Source organism: Cebus imitator, unplaced genomic scaffold (assembly GCF_001604975.1).
Source record: "Cebus imitator isolate Cc_AM_T3 unplaced genomic scaffold, Cebus_imitator-1.0 Scaffold442, whole genome shotgun sequence".
In the NCBI taxonomy this organism is placed as follows: domain Eukaryota; kingdom Metazoa; phylum Chordata; class Mammalia; order Primates; family Cebidae; genus Cebus; species Cebus imitator.
The window spans coordinates 299,177-307,040 of record NW_016107757.1 but is presented as its reverse complement, the minus strand read 5'-3'; the positions used below and the strand labels follow the sequence as shown (position 1 = coordinate 307,040).

At 38.5% G+C, this 7,864-nt stretch overlaps 1 long non-coding RNA gene across 1 annotated transcript in view; it reads right to left on the bottom strand.

Annotated features, from left to right (window-relative positions):
- Nucleotides 1-7,491: 7,491 nt before the first annotated feature.
- Nucleotides 7,492-7,864, bottom strand: part of LOC108290729 — a 17,320-nt gene continuing 16,947 nt past the window's right edge. Inside the window, exon 4 of the long non-coding RNA XR_001819689.2 lies at nucleotides 7,492-7,744. This is a non-coding gene — a long non-coding RNA (uncharacterized LOC108290729). The remainder of the gene's footprint in view (nucleotides 7,745-7,864) is intronic.

The window sequence follows — 7,864 nt, the reverse complement described above, 5'->3', positions numbered from 1 at the left end:
GTGGCGCCATCTCGACTCACTGCAACCCCTGCTTGCCTCAACCTCCTGAGTAGCTGCGACTACAGGTGACTGCCACTATGCCTGGCTAATTTTGTATTTCTAGTAGAGACAGGGTTTCACCATGTTGGTCAGGCTGGTCTCGAACTCCTGACCTCAGGTGATCCGCCCCCCTTGGCCTCCCAAAGTACTGGGATTACAGGCGTGAGCCACCATGCCTGGCTGAATCTGCTCTAATTTTTGAAAGCAGGTGTGGCGCCGAGATTATGCCATTGCACTCCAGCCTGGGCGACAGAGCAAAACTCCATACCCCCACAAAAAAAATCAAAAGTAAATTATTTTTGCTTTCTTTCTTTTTTTTTTTTTTTTTCTAAGCCAAACAGCTTTATTAAAGATACTTTTCATAAACAATCATGGTACTTCAGGCAGACAGTCATTAACAGTACACAACAAATTTCAAACTCCCTTCTTCGATGGACTACCAATAATCAGAAAGCCACCATAAAACCCAACTAAGTTTTCATCTGATGCTCTGAACAGGGAAAGTTTAGAGCGAGGGCTGACATTTCACATTTAGCATGTTGTTTAACAACTTTTCACAAGCCGACCCTGACTTTCAGGAGGTGAAATGAAAATGGCAGAATTTATCTGAAGATCCACGATCTAGAAATGGAACCGCTGCTTTTTTGACAGGTGCCATCTCAGTGGGATCACTGGAAAGTCCAGATTGCCCGACGGGTCAGGTCCCAACAGATGTCTGGGCTTAAGGGTGTTAAGTCTGTGCTGAAAGATGGAAAGGGAGAAGAGGACATCATAACAAATTTGTTTTTCCATACCACAAGCCTTTTGTGTGCCAAGGTGATCATGTGTGTCAAAGTCAGGGAACCTCTCCTCCTGAAAGCCAAGAGGAAGTCTCTCAAAACTGGAAGGGAAAGGTGTTTTTCCCACATCCATCTAGCTTTGGAGACATTCTATTAGTGAAATATGCCCCTTCCCCTAAAAACAACAATGAAGTGTTCTGTGTGCTAACAATATAGCTTAAAAAAAAAGTAAAACAAAATTCTGCATTTTTGTATCCCCACTCTGGTTCTGTCCAGTTTTGAGGGTGAGGTCTGTAAAGGATTTTAGCTGATGAGTGTTCTTGTATTTTATACATACAAAATGTAGAACATTACTGCAATATTTGGGCAAGAGAAAATGATGGCCTAAATAAAGGTTCTGGCAGTGAGGACGTAGAAGAAAAGTTAGATTTGAGAGGTGTTTAGGAGTAGAATAAATAGAATGAGTGTATATTGATGGGAGTGGAGTGAGGAGCGGTGTGGTGAGAAAGAGGGAGAAGTTACAGATAACATCAGTTTACTTGAATGAATGTGGAAATAGCAACACCACTAATAGAAAACTGACTATGAATTAGGAGCTGGTTTGGGGTGGGAGAGGATATATTTTACTTTATATATCCCAGGTTTGAGGTTCCCAAGAGAAATCCAGGTGGAGATGTGAAGTAAGATGTCAAAAATACAGGTCTGTAGATTAACATAGAAGAATAAATATACATTTAAGAGTGGTTGGAATATGAATAACAATTGAAGTCAAGGTACCAGTGTGCCAGGTGGAAAGGAAATACAGGTGAATAATTAAATCTGGGAGTAATTATACATAAGGTCTGGGTAACAGAAGAAGATGCCAAGTAAGAAAACAGAGAAGAGAGACAGTGTGATTCATCAGGGAAATGAAGAGAATGGATTGTCATGGAAACAAAAAGGTGAAAATTCCAAAAAGAAGAGAGTGTTTAGTGATATCAGATACCCCAAAGAAAGCAGTGGAAACAACGAAAAGTATTCATTGGCCTTGGCGATAAGAAAGTCACTGAAGACCTTTAAAACAACATCAAAGTACACAAGCAACAAAAGCAAAAATAAATAAGTAGGACTATATCAAACTAAGCATCTGCACAAGCAGTGGAAACAATCAACACAATGAAAAGGCAACCTATGGAATGGGAGAAAATATTTGTAAACCATATATCTGATAAGGGGTTAATATACAAAATACTGTTGTATAAGGAATTCATACAACTCAGTAGCCAAAAAAAAAAAAAAAAAACAATTAAAAAATGAACAAAGGGCCTCAGTAAATACTTAACCAAAGCAGACATACAAATGACCCACAGGTACATGAAAAGGTGCTCACATCACTAATCATCAGGGAATTGCAAATCAAAACCACGATGAGATATAATCTCACACCGCTTAGAAGGGCTATCATCAAAAAACCAAAATATATCAAGTGTTGGTAAGAATGCAGAGAAAAGGGAACCCTTCTCCACTCTTGGTGGAAATGTAAATTGGTATAGCCATTATGGAAGACATTATGGAGGTTCCTCAAAAAATTAAAAACGGAACTACCACGTGACCCAACAATCTCACTCCTGGGTATAGATTAAAGGAAATGAAATCAACATCTCAAAAGAGAATCTGCATGCCCATGTTCACTCTAACGTGATTCACAGTAGCCACAACATGGAAACAACCTGTCTATTGATAGATCAATGGGTAAATAAATTGTGTTATGTATAGACAAACAGAATATTATTGAGCCTTAAATCAAAGGACATATGATAATTTGTAACATAAATGAATCTTGAATGCATTATGCTAAGTGAAATGAACCAGATAGACAAAGCCAAATACTGTATTATCTCACTTACACATCGAATCTAAAAAAGCTGAACCCATAGAAACAAAGAGCAGAATGGTGGTCGCCAGGTGCTGGTGGCAGGGGAAATGGGGAAATGTTGGTCAAAGGGAACAAACTTTCAGTTATAAGATGAATAAGTTCTGTGGACGTAACATACAGCCTGGTGACTGTAGTTACCATATAATACTACACACTTGAAATTGTTGATAGATCTTAAATGTTCTTACTCACCCCCCCAATCCCCCGAACACACACAGACGTGGAAATTCACGAGGTGAAGTGATAGGTGTGTTAACTAACTTGACGTGTTAATCATTTTACAATATGCATATATCAAATTATCACATTTATACTTTATAAAATTTTGTCAATTATACCTCAAAAAAGCTATAAAACTTTTCAAAAAAAAAAGGAACTGTGAGGAGATGGACATATTAATTTGGTTGACTGTAGTAATCATTTCACTATGTATATGTATATGTATATTAAAGTATATTATATCCCTTAAGTGTAGACAAAAAAAAGAACCATTTAACATGAGAAAAAAAACCATCGAAGTATGTAGGGCATGGGTACTGGATGGCAGTAGATTCAAGTGTGAACACAGGGAAGGTGTAAGAGGATGCAGAGTGAGGCTGGGCAGGGTGGCTCACACCTGTAATCCCAACACTTTGAGAGGCCAAGGCAGATGGATCACTTGAGGTCAGGAATTCGAGACCAGCCTGGCCAACATGGCAAAATCCCATCTCAACTGAAAATTACAAAAATTAACTGAGCATGGTGGCATGTACCTTTAGTCCCAGCTACTCAGGAGGCTGAGGCAGGAGAATTGCTTGAACCTGGAAGGCAGAGGTTGCAGTGAGCTGAGATCATGCCATTGCACTTCAGCCTGGGTAACAGAATGAGACTCCATCTCAAAAAATAATAACAATAAAAGGATGCAGAGTAGAGTTCGGTGATGAAGGAAATAATAGTGATAGCTAACATTTGTTAAGCGCTTATTTTGTGTCAGGCTTAGTGTCTGACATATAATATCTCATCTAATTTTATGAACCATATACTATTGTCCACTTTTATACATGAGAAACACATTTGGAACTTAAGTGAGCTGCTAAAGATCACAAAACAAATAGGTTGCAAACATGACTCAAACCTAGTGTTGACTCAAACCCAGACCCAAGATCTTGACAGGCACACAGGGGCCAGAGAGGGTAGGGCTGGGAGTTTTCCTCTTTATATGGTTATAAAATTATAAAAGGAAAGCTTCTTAATGAAATGATAGATTTAGTGTTTTTTTTTTTTTTTTTCTTTTTAGTTGGAGTCTTGCTCAGCCACCCAGACTGGAGTGTAGTAGTGTGATCTTGGCTCACTGCAACCTCTGCCTCCTGGGTTCAAGTGATTCTTCTGCCTCAGCCTCCCGGGTAGCTGGGACTACAGGTGTGTGCCACCACATCTGGTTAAATTTTCTATTTTTAGTAGAAACGGGGTTTCACCATATTGACCAGGCTAGCCTCAAACTCCTGACCTTGTGATCTGCCTACCTTGGCCTCCCAAAGTCCTGGGATTACAGGCGAGAGCCGCCATACCCAGAAGCTATTTTTTAAAAAATAAAATATATTTTCTGCTCCTCCAGCTACCTCATTACACAAATAAAAATAGCTATCATTTAATCAGCAGATGTGGTGCTAATAATTTACATGCAATATTTTATCTCTGTTGCAGAAGAATTGAGTCTAATAGTGGAGCTACAAAATAAGAAAATTATAGTACAAGGTGGAATGTGAAAAAAATCACGAGTGAGGTAAGTGCAAAGCACCAAGGGAGCTCAGAGGAGTCGGGGGGATTATTTCCTACCAGAGAAACTCATTCAGTCAACATTCAAAAAATAATTATCATGTGCCTGTTACATCTTGGTCTCAAGAATCTCACATTCCTTTGAGAAAAGTAAGGAAACAAATCATCTCAATAGTGAGATGTCATTTGATAACTGCAATCAAGCCATCAAGGCAGGCTCCTTGGAAGAGGCAGTACATGAACTATAGGTACTGAAGGTTTGGGGGCTTCTGAATAGAACAGGATGGGGACCCCTGATATCTCAAGGGTTGCACCTGGATCTCATTACACCAGCCCCATCCTCTAGAAAAGAGAGAGAAATAAGGAGTTGTTGACTTCACCATTCATTTCTCCTCTGAGGTCCTAATTTTGAAGACTTTAATGGTAACCAGTACTTCTCCTCTGTGCAACTGGCAGATTGCACTGCACTTTGCTTAAGTCCATTCGGTTTGTGACCTCCTCTCCAATTTACCAATTCTGATTCACATGCTCCATCTTTCTCCCACAGAGAAGAAACAGCTGGCTTTTGGACTTCCAAACCTCCTGGAAAAAAGCCAAGCCACCATAAACTCCAGAATATGATTGTGTGAATTAAAATGTTCACATGATATCAACCATGCAGTTGCTCCAAAGTTTATTTTGGAAAATATTACATTTGGAAAATGGGAAGCATTCCAGAGCATTCCCTTACCTTGAAATATCAGTAGACACAAGGGTATTTTGAGATCATTTCTTGCACAAAAGTTAGCAAATAATCTGTACAATTAGACACGTAAAATTGCCTTAAATAACATTAGTTAAGGACTCTGGGGCTTAAAATTTTCTATAGAGTATTTGTTGAGAAATTTGGGACAAAAGGCTATAATTTTTAACTCACTGAAGCAAACTCAAAATGCCTTTGAGTTAACTCCCAGTTGGCTTTTATTGCACATTTTACTTCCAATCACTGATGATTAGACCTAACTCAGTTTCATGTTTCCCAAAATCTTACATGCTTCAAACTCTTTCCCTCTGGCTATAAGAGGCAAAAGAGTCTAGAGTCCTAGGGAGAACTGCATCTCAACCCTAACAGCCCAGGCATCCAAGGGCCCATGGGGCCTATACATTTCTCCTCTACTTTCTTCTTCCATTCTTTTCTTCTCAGATTGGTTTTGGAGTGCTAAGGCCACAAAAGGAGGGGTTCTACAAGGTCACATGTCCCAGGGAGATCTTATTGATGCACCTCTTTCTTTAATGCATCTGAATTCCCAGTGCCTCTGGTATGTTTGCAGTGGCTGCAATACAAATGAGATTGGAGGGCCTTGAGAAAAAAAGACCTAGAATGATAAACAGGTTACGGTCCTTGTATATTTATTCTGGCTTTGAAATTTGCAAAGGCCTGAAACTCAATGTTGTCTATTATCTCATTTCTGAAAAAGAAAACCCAATGTGTGTGTGTGTGTGTGTGTGTGTGTGTGTGTGTGTGTGTGTGTGTGTATAAATGCATAAAGAAAATGGTTACCTCTGGGAAAGAAAATGTAATTAGACAAAAGTAAAGGTAGACTATTAGCATTCATGTAGTGTGCGAGTAATTAAACATAAAGAAAAAATGGTTAAAATAAAATGAAAAAGTCTTAAAAACGACTAAATGAAATTCTGTGTACTAATACAGAAAGCCTCTCAAAGAAATGCCAAGTTAAAAATACCAAGTTTAAAAGTGACATCGTAAGTTCAATTTGGGGGAAAAATGTCAAATATATCTGCATACAATGGATAGTATATGCATAGAAAAAATTATGAAGAATACACAGGAAATTATAACTGTAGTTACTCCTGGGTGATGAAATTAAAGAAAAATTTAACTTTCTACACTGTATAGTCTCTATAATATCCGAATTTTTAATATTAGCATATAATAATTTTTCTAACAAACTAATTGGCTGACATAGTATTATGCCCTTGTTTACTTGATATTGCCCTGAAAAGACTTACTGGTTAAGTCTCAAAAAAAAAAATAGTATATGGGAAGATGTGTATAGATTGTATGCAAACACTATGCTATCTTTTGCAAGGGACTTGGACATCTATGGATCTTAGTATCCCCGGGGTGTCCTGCAACTAATTTTCCAAAGATGCAGAGGGATGATTGTGTGTGTGTACCCCATTAGTTCTAACAACTTGAAGTGTTGGAAACAGCAATACCCAAGTAGCAAGGGACATACCTAGCATTTTTATTTCTATATACTGTTCTTCACTAAAAAGAGTCAGAGTTTTCTGCAGAATTGGCTGATTCTAGGATTAGGGCAGTGAAAGTAAAAAATGAGCTTTGACATCCTGTCCTAAAAAAGTGTTCAAATAATAATAAAGTACATGTCTAAGGAGCACAGGAGGCAGCTTAGAGGAGTTTCCCCTGGTCATAGCTGGGGCAATTTGAACATCAAAATGATTAATGATAATAATGGAATTATAACCCCCTGAATAAAATAGGAATACTTGTGTATACAGTAAAGTTATTAAGTGAATAAATTGAAATTTGATGAAGAACAGGATAGTTGCATAGTCTTAAGTTTCTTCCCTGTAAAAAACTTTTTAATTATAGAGAGAAAAACAGTGACTCTGTATAAGACAGCAAATACCATCTTAATCAAGTGACCAAAGTGCCCATTACCAGTAATGGGACGAATCAACACCATCCGAGAGGATGCAATGAGAAGACCTGGCATCACTTCTATGTTATTCCTTTCAGTGATGCATAACAGAATCCCATCATGAGGAAACTTATCAAATTAAGTGTCATTCTAAAAATGGCATGTAGCTGGGCGCAGTGGCTCATGCTTGTAATCACAGCACTTTGGGAGGCCGAGGCGGGCTGATCACCTGAGGTCAGGAGTTCAAGACCAGCTGGGCCAGTTGAATTCAAGCGATTCTCCTGCTTCAGCCTCCTGAGTAGCTGGGACTACAGGTGCACACCACTGAAAGCATGGATATTTTTATTTATAATAAGTAGCTCTTAAAATCAGAAAAGTTTGGGAGACAGTAATTCATCAAGAAGGTCACTGAATCTTTTGTCCAAGGCATGCAAGAAGGGTTTGGTGATTAGAATCAAAATAGTGAATTATATCTGTGCACTGAGGAAGGAGAGGTGGCTAGAGCAGAGTCAGAGGACAAATATGGCATTCTCTTCCAAAAACCCCTTCATAGCTGGTCTGCTGAATTTTCACTCATGTCCTTGGCAGCTCTATGGAACGTAAACCAAGGGGTACAACTGATCATTTTAAGGTCATTTCAGTTGTTACCATCTACTCAGGAATAAAAAATGGCTAATTTTCTTGGTTAAGTTCCTTTTTTTTTTTTTTTT